Below are 14,681 nucleotides of genomic sequence, written 5' to 3'. Positions count from 1 at the left end.
TGAATTAATCAGTCTGATGGCTTGGTGGAAGAAGCTGTTCTGGAGCCTGTTGGTCCTGGCTTTTATACTGCATTACCGTTTCCCGGATGGTAGCAGCTGAAATAGATTGTGGTTGGGGTGACTTGGGTCCCCAAGGATCCTAAAGGCCCTTTTTACACTTTACAACCGTTTTTGGGAATGTTATAATGTCATTGTGTGTGTAATTTAAGCCTTGTTATGATCTTGCTCAGTGGTCGTGTATTATGGCGTGGCAATCAGATGCAATATAAAACAGACAAAAGGTTGGAAGAAACATACAACTTGTTCACTATAATTGAATCTTTATAAGTGGGAGGACCATAAAGCTTTAGACAGAGATGATACAACTTTGTACAAGTTACTTTAAATTTGCTTATAATTGTATGCAGGCTTGATTGGTGCCTGGATTTCCAGTTCATGTGGTGCTTATAATGATGACCAGGCTAATGAATAATGAATAAAGGTGATTGTTATCCACCATGTTATCCGGAGAGAGATAACCAAGAGGAGATCCAATCAAAATTAAAGGAATTTTAGTGGGTGTTCCCAGTAGGAGTGAAGGAAATGGGTCTTGAGCAGTCAACATTATGAAGGTGGAAACGGGCAGATTGGTGATGAAGAAGTTAGAATGGTAAGGCTGTGAGCAACCTTATTTGGCCTTGCTGATGGAAGAGTGTGTAGTTGGAGGAAGTTTTTTTTCCTGACCCGGGAGATCTTCATGATTGGTAGGTGTTCATCTGATATTACTAATCTGGAAATGAGAGTTTTATTCCAAAAAAGTATGTTTTTGAATTTTGGTCAGTTGTGTGGCATACTTGTCTTTCACTGAATGAATGATTACAGAAGAACATGAGTGATGAAGAAGTTTTAGAATTGATAATTGAAAAATAGAATTTTTTGGGATCTGATTCTGAAAGTCCGCAGTTTATTATCTATTATGATTGCTCTAGAAGGAAGTCTCCCTCAGTGCTATTACTGCAAGGGTTCCATAATTTGGTCTAGTGATGATAGGAATGGCAATATGTTTCTGCAACAGAATGGTTTATAACCTGAAGGTTAAAATGTGTAGGTAGTGGTCTTTTCACATACTTGAAGCCTTTGTTCGATCTAGTCACAGAGAATGTGGGTTTGGGTGGATCTATTAGATTAGTTGCAAGAGCACATAACAGGAATGGGAGTAGGTTAACATGGCATTCAATATGGTCATACTTGATCTACCCCAGTCCATAACTCTGTTCTAGGTCCTCGATCCCCTGACCTTTCAAAATTTATCTCACTCTGCATACTTCTAATGTGTGAGCCACTTGGAGTTTGGGGAAGAGAGCTCCAGTGATTTGCTACTCTGCAAGAAGGACTTTCTAAATATCTTAATTCTAAGTGACTGTCCATTATCTTAAAGATATCTACTTTTGCTTGAGACTCTTCCATTACCTCAATGTTTACCTTATTTTGCCCCTTAGGGTCTTGTGTTACAATAAATTCACCACTCACTCTTCTAAACTCCAAGGATTACCAACCCAATCTATTCAGCCTTATGAACCATCAAGCCACTCCTTCCAGCAATTAGCCTAGTGAATTTCTTATGGGATACTGTCAATGCTACTCTCTTCTTTCTTAGGAAAGAGGACCAAAATTATGTGCAGTACTCTAGGGATTGCCTTGCCAACACTCTGTATAACTTCCCTATTTCTAAACTCCAAACTTCTTGTAATAAGGGCCTGTCTGCTGTTTGCTTTAACTTCTTGCTGTACTTGCGGGCTAACTTTGTGTGATTTATGCAGAAGAACACCTGGATTGCTTTGCAATCCCCTTCTATTAGGATAAATAGCTCCTTGATTAATTTTACCAAAGTGCATGACCTCATACTATGTCACATTAAGATATTTTCATGCTTTCACCCACTTAATTTATATCTCGTTCCAGAGTCATAATCTTATCACATCTTGCCTGTTATACTGTTCTCATGGCATTGGGAAACTTGGTTTGTTTTAAGTTATTGGTCATTTCTTTGACTAGATCCTTAAGAGACACCGGAACTTGAGCCTCAAATATTTAAAAAATACATACTTTTTTCAAGCACCACAGGCTGCAAAATTAGAATGAGATTAAAGTAGAGGTTTGAAATATTGTAAATGGGGGGAAAGTATAATTACTGTAAACTGTTTCAAAAAATATAATTGTTTTATCCCCCCCTTGTTCAATCCCTTCCTACCTATGTTCGTGACACTTCTCACGCTCTGAATTTTTTCGATGATTTTAAGTTCCCTGGCCCCCGCTGCTTTATTTTTACCATGGATGTCCAGTCCCTGTATACTTCCATCCCCCAAAAGGAAGGTCTCAAAGCTCTCCACTTCTTTTTGGATTCCAGACCTAACCAGTTCCCCTCTACCACCACTCTGCTCCGTGTAGCGGAATTAGTCCTTACTCTTAATAATTTCTCCTTTGGCTCCTCTCACTTCCTCCAAACTAAAGATGTAGCCATGGGCACCCGTATGGGTCCCAGCTATGCCTGCCTTTTTGTTGGCTTTGTGGAACAGTCCATGTTCCAAGCCTATACTGGTATCTGTCCCCCACTTTTCCTTCGCTACATCGACGACTGCATTGGCGCTGCTTCCTGCACGCATGCTGAGTTCGTTGACTTCATTAACTTTGCCTTCAACTTACACTCTGCCCTCAAGTTTACCTGGTTCAATTCCGACACCTCCCTCCCCTTTCTTGATCTTTCTGTCTCTATCTCTGGAGACAACTTATCTACTGATGTTTACTATAAACCTACGGATTCTCACAGCTACCTGGACTATTCCTCTTCTCACCCTGTCTCTTGCAAAAATGCCATCCCCTTCTTGCAATTCCTCCATCTCCGCCGCATCTGCTGTCAGGATGAGGCTTTTCATTCCAGGATGAAGGAGATGTCCTTTTTTAAAGAAAGGGGCTTCCCTTCCTCCTCCATCAACTCTGCTCTCAAACACATCTCTCCCATTTCACACACATCTGCTCTCACCCCATCCTCCCGCCACCCCTCTAGGAATAGGGTTCCCCTTGTCCTCACTTACCACCCCACCAGCCTTCGGGTCCAACATATAATTCTCTGTAACTTCCGCCACCTCCAACGGGATCCCACCACTAAGCACATCTTTCCCTCTCCTCTCTGTCTGCTTTCCGCAGGGATCACTCCCTACGCGACTCCCTTGTCCATTCGTACCCCCCATCCCTTCCCACTGATCTCCCTCCCGGCACTTATCCTTGTAAGCGGAACAAGTGCTACACATGCCCTTACACTTCCTCCCTTACCACCATTCAGGGCCCCAGACAGTCCTTCCAGGTGAGGCGACACTTCACCTGTGAGTCGGCTGGGGTGATATACTGCGTCCGGTGCTCCCAATGCGGCCTTCTATATATTGGCGAGACCCAACGCAGGCTGGGAGACCGCTGAACACCTACGCTCTGTCCGCCAGAGAAAGCAGGATCTTCCAGTGGCCACACAATTTAATTCCATGTCCCATTCCCATTCTGATATGTCTATCCATGGCCTCCTGTACTGTCAAGATGAAGCCACACTCAGGTTGGAGGAACAACACCTTATGTTCCGTCTGGGTAGCCTCCAACCTGACAGCATGAACATTGACTTCTCAAACTTCCGCTAATGCCCCACCTCCCCCTCGTACCCCATCCGTTATTTATTTATTATTATTAATTTTTTTTCTCTCTCCTTTTTCTCCCTCTGTCCCTCTCACTATACTTCTTGCCCATCCTCTGGGCTTCCCCCCTCCCCCTTTTCTTTCTCCCTAGGCCTCCTGTCCCATGATCCTCTCATATCCCTTTTGCCAATCAACTTTCCAGCTCTTGGCTCCATCCCTCCCCCTCCTGTCTTCTCCTATCATTTTGGATCTCCCCCTCCCCCTCCCCCTCCCACTTTCAAATCTCTTACCATCTCTTCTTTTAGTTAGTCCTGACGAAGGGTCCCGGTCCAAAATGTTGACTGTACCTCTTCCTAGAGATGCTACTTGGCCTGCTGCGTTCACTAGCAATTTTTATGTGTGTTGCCCACAGTTATAAAATTAGTTTTGTATGACCTGAAGGTATACTAATGTCTAAAATGGCTCAGTTATACAGCACAAAAACTGTCCCTTTTGGACAACTTGTTCTGTGCCTAAGGTGCCAGTCTGAGCTAGTCCTGTTTGTGTGCATTTGGCCCATATCCATCTACCTTTCCTCTCCATGCATCTGTTCAAATGGCTACTAAATAAAACTATCTCTGCCTCTGGCAGCTCATTCCATGTACTCTCCACCTGTCATGTGGAAAAACCTGTCCTCTCCTTAAACCATGCCCTCCTGCTTTAGAGCTGTAGTGAAATCTATCCCATTTAGCACAATTGTAGAGTGATGGAACACATTGGAAGACTGGACTTTTTCTGCACAAAGACTTTGTGGTGATAATTTTTCAGCATCATGGACATCTGCTTAGTCAACTGATAAGGGAGAGATCAAGTAAATTGATTGCTCTAGTTAGCACACTACCTATTTGGCATCCATGTTGATGCAAACGATATGATTTTACTTTTGTCAGTGAAAGAGTATTAGCTATAATTGGAGCAAGTTTCTGTTGCTTTAGACAAATCAGAGGAGTAGGATTGTGTGAGAGATGGTTTGGATAAGATACCAAGGTTCGAAAATTTTTTGATTTGTTTCAGTCAGTGACACTTCCCCTTGTCTTCAGATCATGAAAATAATGTGGATACATGTCACCACATGCAACCCTGAGATTTTTTTTTCTGCCGGCATATTTAGCAAATCTATAGAACGGTAACTGTTAACAGGACCTGTAGACATCAGGAACTGTAAACTGCAAATGCAGATAATAGACAAACAACGGTAAATAACAAGCATGAAATACCAAGATTAATGAAGTCCTTAAATGTGTGTAGTTATCCCCTTTTGTTCAAGAGCCTGGTGGATGAGGGGTAGTAACTGTTCTTGAACCAGGTGGTGTGAGTCCTGAGGCTCTTGTACCTTCTACTTGATAGCAACAGTGAGAAAAGAGCATGGCTTGGGTGGTGAGGATCTTTGATGGATGCTGCTTTTCTACGGCAACATTTCAAGTAGATGTGCTCAACGGCTGGGAGGGTTTGACTCCTGATGTACTGGGCTGAATCCAGTACCTTTTGTAGGATTTACTGATATGGCTATGATATTAGTTAAGGTTACTTTCATCTAGCTGGTTAATGGAGGATTGGTGTTGTAGGAGATAAATGTCATTTCAAAGTACAAGTGTATGTCAGAGCCAATGTGCCAGTTTTTTAATAATTTATAAAATAAAATTGGGCCAAGGTGCAAAACACAGTACATATATCATCTACAGCACACAAAATATTATTAATACAACAATATTGACAGATAAGAATACATTTTGTGGTTGAGCAATAGGGCTGAAATGTACCATGAATATTCTGGTGTGAAATAAGTGAGGTTCATCAGAAAGTTGCTGGATTTCACTGTTCTTTGCTAACCATAGTGTTCATTGCAAAAGTGATATTTTCACATCATATGCTGGAACTATCCAATCTGCTTTCCATTCTCTCTACAACATTCTCTCTACAACAGGAACTGGTTTCATAGTCTTTGGGACTTGGTTTGGTGGAGGTTCGCAGCAACTCTGTCTTTGAATAGTTCCAGAAAGAGGTGAATTGATTTGCTGGCCAACATTTAAATTCTGTACTTATGTTAGATCACAATTATAGAATAGAACAGTACAGGTTCTTTGGCCCACAATGTTGCGCTACCCTTTTAACCTACTCCAAGATCAGCCAACCTCATCCCTCTCACATAGACCTCTATTTTTCTTACATTTGTGTGCCTATCTAGTAACCTATTAAATGTCCCTGATGTATCTGCCTCTGCCACCACTTTTAGTGTAAATAAAGAATTGCGAACCTCCCCCACCCACCTCATACTTTACTCCAATCACCTTAAAAATATGTTCTCTTGTATTACCTGTTGATGCCCTGGGAAAACTATCAACACCTCATATCATTTAATGCACCTCTGTCAAGTCGCCTCTCACCCTTTGCTCCAAATAGAAAAGACCCAACTTTCTCATCCTTTCCTCATAAGAAACATTCTGTAATTCGGGCAGCATTCTGGTAAATCATTTCTGGACCCTTTCAAAAACTTCCACAGCTTTCCTATAAAGTGACTAAAACTGAACATAATACTCCCAAGTGTGGTCTAATCGCCGTGCAGCTCTTGAACTCCCCCTAAGAATGAAGGCCAACACACCATATGCCGCCTTATTTGTCCTATCAATGTGCACAACAACTTTGAAGGATCTATGGCTGTGGACCCCAAGGTCCCTTTTCCTCCACATTGCTAAGAATCCTGCCACTAACCTTGTGCTGTGCCTTCAAATTTGACCTTCCAAAATATTACACTTCATACTTTTCCAGAATGATTTGCCATCTTCCATTTCTAAAGTGCATCACACCTGAATAGCTTTTCTCCAGTTTGGAACATAAAAGCAGCAGGGAATTGGGAAATGCTTGTACTGTATTGAAAGGAAGCTTGCAAATTTAAATTTGAGTTTGTGAGATTTCTGGTGTATTTTTAGCTAGTGTATTCCCATCACACAGTTAAAGGTTATATTTTGATTAGTAATATTTGGAATTGAGTGTTTCAAAGAGACTTAAGTTGCTGTGTTCTGTGATGCTATGCCTGTTAGTAAAATGTTTCTATCAGAGGCAAAGAAATCGCAGTGGGTAGGATGTCTAGCGAATTGTTGTGAAGCGAGAAGGTGATTTGCAGTTAAAATCAGGGGTTCCAAACCTGGGGTCCATGGAGCCCTTGATTAATGGTATTGGTCCATGGTATGAAAAAGGTTGGGAACCCCTGGTTAAAATGTACCCTTTGTTATTTTATCTGAGAGCTTTAACGTATTTTGCTAAATGTGAAAAACATACTTGTAAAAGTGGTCCTGGTATGTAAATACATTAACCTCTATTTCATTGAGCTGGGTCGTGTAGTTCTGGCCTTGCTACTGTTTAGAATAAGGTGACATTTATTGATTATATTCAGTTGTCTGCATGGTGAGTCGAGCCCTTATGCACATCCGGTTGGTTTGTAGCTGAGTCTTGTATCTTGGTAGCTGAGTCTTGCACTGCAACATTTTGACAGGAAAGTGACTAAATGGACATGAAAGCAAAATTTATAATAGGGACTTCCCCAGTCCTGGGAATAGATTATGAATGCAGTTACTGCCTGGCTAAACAAGAGGGCCACATTTTTCAATGGTTAGATTTTGAATGTTTTGGAGTTCACATTTTAACTGTTTTCAGATTGCTAATTTGACTTCTGAGCTGGGTGCTGTCATACCATTGGTTATGCGTTGATATTCATTGTTGGGGGCCTACTTCCTGTTGCTATTCTTGTGCCTCCCTTCAGAAGTTTGCTTCCTGTTTGTATGTGTTATGCTGTGTCAGGGCACTGGGGTCCTGTTTGTTATGCTATGTAAACTCAGGCATCCTGTGACATCGAGTTTGGTATTTAGTTTCTCAATTCTGATATTTTCTTAAAAACCTAGTGTGAATCTGTGAGATGCAAATTACTTCCATGTTGCATCGTGTTCTACATTATGCCTCCAGTTTGAGATTTCACTTGAATTTTCTTAATAACTCCGGACATATGCAGCTAAATTTGGGGGTTGGTGATTTGGTGGGCTGTTACTCTTATAACATTCTGTATCAATAATTGGGGTGGTATGGTAGCTTAGTGGTTAGCGCAACACTTCACAGTACCAGTAACAGTTCCTGACGCTGCCTGTAAGGAGTTTGTATGTCCTATGACTGTGTGGCTTTCCTCCAGGTGCTCTGCTTTCCCTCCACATTCCAAAGAGGTACTGTTTGGTAGATTAATTGGTCATTGTAAATTGCCTGTGATTAGGCTGGGATTAAATTGGGGGATTGCTGGATGGCGTGGCCCGAAGAGTCGGAAGGGCCTATTCCTTGTCAATAAATAAATTCAAGCTAATGATCTTCTGAGGAATTAAGTCTGTATTAGAGATTTGGTATCCCTTTCAAAGAATGGTAGTTCACTACAAAAAAGCTATGAACAAATCTTGGGAGTAAGGGAGCAAGCGATGGTCATTGCTGTCTACTAAACAGAATATAGCTGTTTGCATTAGTGTAATGGCCAAAGAATTCTCCCTTGCTGCAGCTTTCTCCTGCCTTTTCAGGAGGGGCAGTTTCATGTCATTTAGAAGTTCCTCATCCAAGTGGCATGATTGTACATTTTTTTTTTAGCTCACAGTTTGCTTGTGATTTGTAGATCTGCTTTTGTCTTTAGTCAGCTGTGTGAGCAGGGCTGCCTTCCGCGATCAAGAGTAGACTTCTGCTTTCACCAGTTTTCCTGCTCAGTGTGTGAAACCTGCTTCTGTTTGGCAGGTGGTACATTCCCTCTGAGATGGGATAGATAGATGGATGATACCTTTCTGCATGTTTTCTTAAAATGTCTTTTCTGGTTCCTACTCTAATCTGTAAAATTCTAGGCTTCAGTGAGCTGAGTATATGCTCCGGAACAGTTTGTTAGCTGTAATAGAATCTGCTAAAATTATTAAATTCTCCTGAATTTTTAAACCTATGGCAGAAGTTTGAGTCGATTATTTAAGTTTCTGGGCAGTTGAAGGTTCCAAGGATATACTGATTGGAAATCTGTTAATCGGAAATCTGATCAAGAATACATTGATTGGAAATGCATTGAATATATGGATCGGAAATGTTAAATTATGGTCTAATATTTCCACCATTCCCAACAGACTAAATTGTAATGGAAACTCGAATGTCAAACTTTTAATAACATTTCTTTGCGGGGGGGGGGGGGAGATGCTTTTACGCTCTGATTTGGAGAAGAGAGAGTCAATAAAATTATCTGTGTTAGAGATGCAGTTTTTAAAAAAAAAAAATGCTGCTGTAGAAAAGGTCCTCATTTTGGGGCAGGAGAGTCCAGTAACTGGAAACGTGCTCGCTCAGGGCGAACCTGATTGTAATGGAGATCCATTTGGCCTTTACCAAACACCTCCCTGGATGATTGGGGTGAGGAAGGAAGTGATAAAGGATATTTTGGGCTTCCTACAGCATTACCTCTTCATAGTAATCATCTTGGCTCACTTTTGACCTTGTAAACAGTAACGGTTCACTTGTAGAATATCATTGTTGTGTGGCAAGTGTCTCAAACAAATCAATGCTTGTTGAAAATGCAGAATATGTACACAGTCCATCAGTATTATACTGCCATGTATAATACATGACAGTATAATACTGCCTCAGTGTGCATGTCTGAAACTACAACTGTCAGCTGGTATTATAAATACAAACTGTGCCAATATTTTCCTTAAAAAGATGGGAAAATCCAGTGTATATATTTAATGTAGCAATATATACACTTCCAAGATTTTCTGTTCATTTGCCTGTGAAGCTGGGAAACATGATTCACTGCTTCATGAGGAGTGATCCTGTTCAAGATTCAAGATGTTTTAATGCCATTTCCTGTACATAAAGTGTAAAAGAGAATTAAATAGTTGTTACTCTGGGTTCAATGCAGCACAAAGAAAACACAATAAGGTAAAAGATATAGTGATTAAAGTAAACACAATAAATGTAAGTATGGAGATAGCTTGTATACATTGACTGTCTGTCCATACAGTGACACGAGTCAAAGGAGTACCTGTATGTAAGGTGACTGACAGGAAATGACAGTGGTGGTAGGGGTGGGCTGGTGGGTGCAGGAGCTGATCAGCATTACTGCTTGGAGGAAGTTTTTGAATCTGGTGGTCCTTGCGTGGATGCTACGTAGCCTTCTCCCTGATGGAAGTGGGGCAAACATTCCATGAGCAGGATGGGTGGGATCCTCCGTGATGCTACTGGCCCTTTTCCAGCACCCTTCCGTGTATGGTTTATGTCCTTGACAGCAGGTAAGCTGGTGCGAGTGATGCGTTGGGCTACCCATTGTAAAGCCTTCCTGTCCGCCACAGTGCAGTTTCTGTACTATGCTGTGATGCAGCTTGTTAGGATACTCCCTACTCCACATCTGTGGAGGGACATGAGTATAGACATACGCAGTCCAGCTCTGCTCAGCCTCCTCAAAGTAGAGGGGTTGGTGATTTTTCCTGATTGTGTAGGATGTATTCTGGATTGATGAGAGGTTGTGTTAGATGTGCACTTCCAGGAGTTAGACATTGTTTTCACTTTCCACTGCTGTGCCACTGATGTAAAGAGTTCTCCCGAAGTTGTTAACAATCTCCTTTGTCTTGTTGACACTAAGGAAGAGGTTATTTGCCTGGCACTGGCCTTGAGCTCTTCCACTCCTCTCTGAAGGCTGTCTCATCGTTGTGGGTGATGTTGTCATCAGTGAACTTTACACGGTGATTACTTGGGTGTTTGGCTGTCCAGTCGTGTGTGAACAGAGCATACAGTGATGAGCTCAGCACATAGCCTGGGGGGGGGGGTACCTGTGTTGAGGATAATGGGGAGGGAGGAGTAGTTGTGCATCCTGTCTAACAGACATCTGTTAGTTAGGAAATCCAATACCCCAAGTGACACAGTGTATCTAGACCATTAATTCCATTTTCCTGCGCTGTCTGTATCCTCATACTTAGCCTCTTTAAATGCTTCCCTAGATGTGTCTCAAAACATAGTGATTGTATCAGTCTTCTTTGCTTCTGGCAGTGAATTCCAAATATCAACCAGTCTGCATAAATGGATGTCTTTAATTGCTCTTGCATTTACATGCATCTCTGAAATATTAGTTCGATATTCATTATAGTGATATATTCATTTTAGGATCTTTTTAAATTGGTACCTCTGTGCAGCTCAGTTTTGTTTTAAGTTGCAGCTCTTAAGTTGGGAAGGTAAAAGAACCAATAGCTGCTTTTCTACAAAAGGACACACTTCCTCTTTCCACTTTCAGTGAAGTATTATTGATGTATTCCTCTTTTTAGATGGTTACTTGGACCTTTGAAAGGGTCTTTCCATGTGTTCTGAGCTGGAAGCTTGTGATGTGTATGGAGCTTGTGCCTACACACTTTCAATGTAGTTCCATGGAGGAAATGTTAGTTAATTTAGAATTTTGATATTAGCATACTAATTGATATTCCCATTTAGAGAGAGTTAATGCTGTTAATCAGTCATCAGTTAGTGTGAGTAAACTATACCCTCAATTCCAGATACTTTTTTTGGTGTGTTGTAAAGCTGAGCGGCAGAGTTGCTGAAGGAAGCAAGAGATTTGTGATATTGAGTGATTCAACTGAAAGCTGCTTTCTCATATTTAAGAATTCACTCTATATCCATTTGTTGGTCAAAATTTTACTTCCCTCATAAGCATTCTGGGTTTCACTGATTGGTTTATTTTATTTAGCATGCAAACCGCTGTCACTTTTTGGAAGCTTTTTTCCCTTTGGCTGCATGACTGGGCACATGTAGACCTGAAAGGTTTGATCTTTTTGAGAGGATCAGTGGTTCACTCTTGTGTTTCAGAGCAGTTAGTTTTTCTTGTCTGCATAAAAAACAGGGGAAGGATATTTGGCTATATCACCCCTTTCTGGTATTTGGAGTAAGTATACACCTCAGTTTATTAGGGCCAACTTCTACAAATGTTTTATGTCATACATGGCCATGACTTGCTTCTTTGCAGATTCCTCTCTTGTTCTCAATTGTAAAAACTACATTTCTCCTCATTGTCTATTCCCCACTCTTCTCACCTGCCTAACGCTTCTCCCTGGGTCATCTCCTCCTTTCCTTTCTCCTATGGTCCACTCTCCTCTCTTACCAGATTTCTTCATTTCCAGCCATTGATGTTTTCCATCTGCCTGGTTTTACCTTTCATCTTCCAGCTAGCTTCCTCTCTCCACCCCACCTTTTTATTCAAGCATCTTCCCTCTTCCTTCTCAGTCCTGAAAAGGGGTCTCGACCCAAACGTTGACCATCTATTCACTTCCACAGATGCTGCCTGACTCGCTAAGTTCCTCCACCATTTTGTGTGTGTGTGTTACTTTGGATTTCCAGCATCTGCAAAGTTTCTTGTATTTCTTTTGTAAATTTATAGTAAAGTTTTTGCCTGAAATAAAACTAAATATTGAATGAAGCTTGTATTTTCCCTTTGGTCATATCATGTCTAACTACATAATCATGTCTTACTACATAATCATGTCTTCTATTAGTAAACTCAGTCTGATTCACTCAACAGTTGTAATATTTTCAAACTGCATTATAATCTCAGGATTTTAAATTGCGGCCTCTCGTGGACTTCCCAGCATTCTCTCAGCCAGCTTCATAGTATGGTTCCAAGATTTTGTCTTGTGAATGTGTTATTACACTTCACTCTGTTGATTGCAATATGTGTGCTGGACAAGATCTTTTAAACCCTTCCTAGACTTGGCTCCATCTTTTAATTCCACCTATTTCTACAGCCTGCTTTTACAACCAGAATGATTTTTTATCCTCTTCCATTAACTGTCCATGGATCCTTGCTCTGAAAACTTACAGGAACTAAAATAATTTGCCTTTTTCAACCTTTAGATCAATTAAAAAAAACTCCATTCACCAACAGATGCTCAATTTCATTGATACCTTGCCTAACAAAGATGTTTCCGTTCAGTCTTTAATTTTCATCTTAATGAAAGTGAGCTGCTTTAACAGATATCGCCCAGTTGCACTCACATCTACTTTGATGAAGTGCTTTGAGAGGTTGGTCGTGGCTGGAATCAATTCCTGTTTAAGCAAGGACCTGCACCCTCCGCAATTTGCCTATCACCACAATAGGTCTACAGTGGATGCAAATCACTGGCTCTCCGCTCGGCCTTGGATCCCTTGGACAATAGTAATCCTATGTCAGGCTGTGTTTATTAATGACAGTTCAGCGTTCGACACAACCATCCCCTCAGTTCTGATCAACAAGCTCCAAAAACCTAACTATTGGAAACATACTCTCCGCATCCACCCTATTTAGGCCTTTTAATAAATTCGATGGGTTTCAATGAGATGCCCATCCTTATTCTTCTTACTCCCAACAAGTACCAGCCCAGAGCCATTAAATGTTCCTTGTACCTTAACCCTTTAATTCTTTCGAAAATTCTCGTAAACCTCCTGCACCCTCTCCATGCCAGCACATTCTTTCTTAGATATGTGGCTCAAAACTGTTCATAGTACTCCAAATGTGGTCTGACACTATAAAAACTTCGGCATTACATCCTTTTATATTCTAGTCCTCTTGAAATAAATGCCAACATTACATTTGCCTTCCTTACAGGCAGTGAATTCCCTTTCATAGCAACTAGCTATGGAAAAATAAGCTTTTCTTCATATTCCACATAATTTTTGGCCAGTTTTTTGAACTTCTCCTTGAAGCATTTATTATAAAGAACAGTTTCCAGTACCCCTGCCTGACCTGTCAGCACCACAGATCTTCATTATCTTTGCTCCATGGAGCACAACACCAAAGGCAGTGAAGCCCCATTACTGATATCTCTTATCCTTGGAACTGTACTAGTAAAATATGTTTCACCTTCAGGATCTACAGTTCCTTGAAGTCTCGTGACCAGTAATAGATGTGATGTTTCAGCTTTTGGAGGGAGAGATCCAGGTTTCTGGCACTGAAAACAAAAGTTGTTTGGAACACTGACTCTAATTTTAAGATTATGTTTTGGACTTTAGAAAATTTCTACCTATTTAAAATGTTTAATGATGTATATTTGACATATATACTGTATATAATTATAGAGTGTAATTATAATGTTTGTATATTTCTAATTAATCATCTCATCAAAAGGTTATAATCATTTTATGCAATATGCACAACTAATTTAAACCCTTATCCTCTTTACGGAAGTGCCAAAATCTGTCGTTCTAATTTCCAATTTATCTTACCTGAAGTCAAATGCTATGATCTGAATGCAATGATTTAAAAAAGGCCATCGACGCTTGATACATTACAGTGCCTTTGTTTTTGCAGCCCGCACAGCAGTCCATAAGCCTTTCTGATGATTCTTACTGCAATTTACAGCTTTTTTTAAAAAATGGGGAAAATCACTTTCTCTTTCACAATTCTTAAAAAAGTTTGCCCATATACGAAGTGGATGACCTACATTAAACTCAGCATTCTATTCTTTGCCCATTCATTGGAATAATTATGTCCTATGCTAACTTCCTCTTTCCTAATTGACTTGGATACACAATACTCAATTCCTTTATTTATACATCAAGAGATATGATGAGCAACCAGGACTGCTGAAGAGATCTCTGGGGAGCATTACTTGCTGAAATTGCCTTTTGGAACAAACCCTTTATTTCAGTTTGTTTGCCACTTTCCCACCGATTTTCTAGCAACATTACAAAGTTAATTCCAGTTCCATGTGCCTAGTGTAATGTGAGATGTCTAGGTTGATGCCTTCTTTTAAATAAAATCCACAGATGCTATGAAATCTAGTGATTATCAAAAAAAATTGCTTACTGAAATCTATTGAAGAGCTCTTATCAACTGGCACTTGTCTAAGTACCCAGTTACTGATGATAACTTTCCACTTTTTCAATTAAACTTCCCCATGCGAAATGTGCAGTTCTACCATTCAAAGGTACAGATCCTGAATGCAAGTATTTAGGAAAATTATCACTATGAAGTCCTTG

At 40.5% G+C, this 14,681-nt stretch overlaps 1 protein-coding gene across 1 annotated transcript in view; it reads left to right on the top strand.

Moving 5' to 3' along the window:
- The window catches only part of arid1aa (AT-rich interaction domain 1Aa), a 124,348-nt gene that overhangs the window by 46,353 nt on the left and 63,314 nt on the right, over window positions 1-14,681 (top strand). The gene's annotated exons all lie outside the window — the stretch shown is intronic.

The sequence above is a fragment of the Mobula birostris genome, chromosome 30 (assembly GCF_030028105.1).
Source record: "Mobula birostris isolate sMobBir1 chromosome 30, sMobBir1.hap1, whole genome shotgun sequence".
Lineage (NCBI taxonomy): Eukaryota > Metazoa > Chordata > Chondrichthyes > Myliobatiformes > Myliobatidae > Mobula > Mobula birostris.
This window is presented reverse-complemented; position numbering and strand designations above follow the sequence as displayed.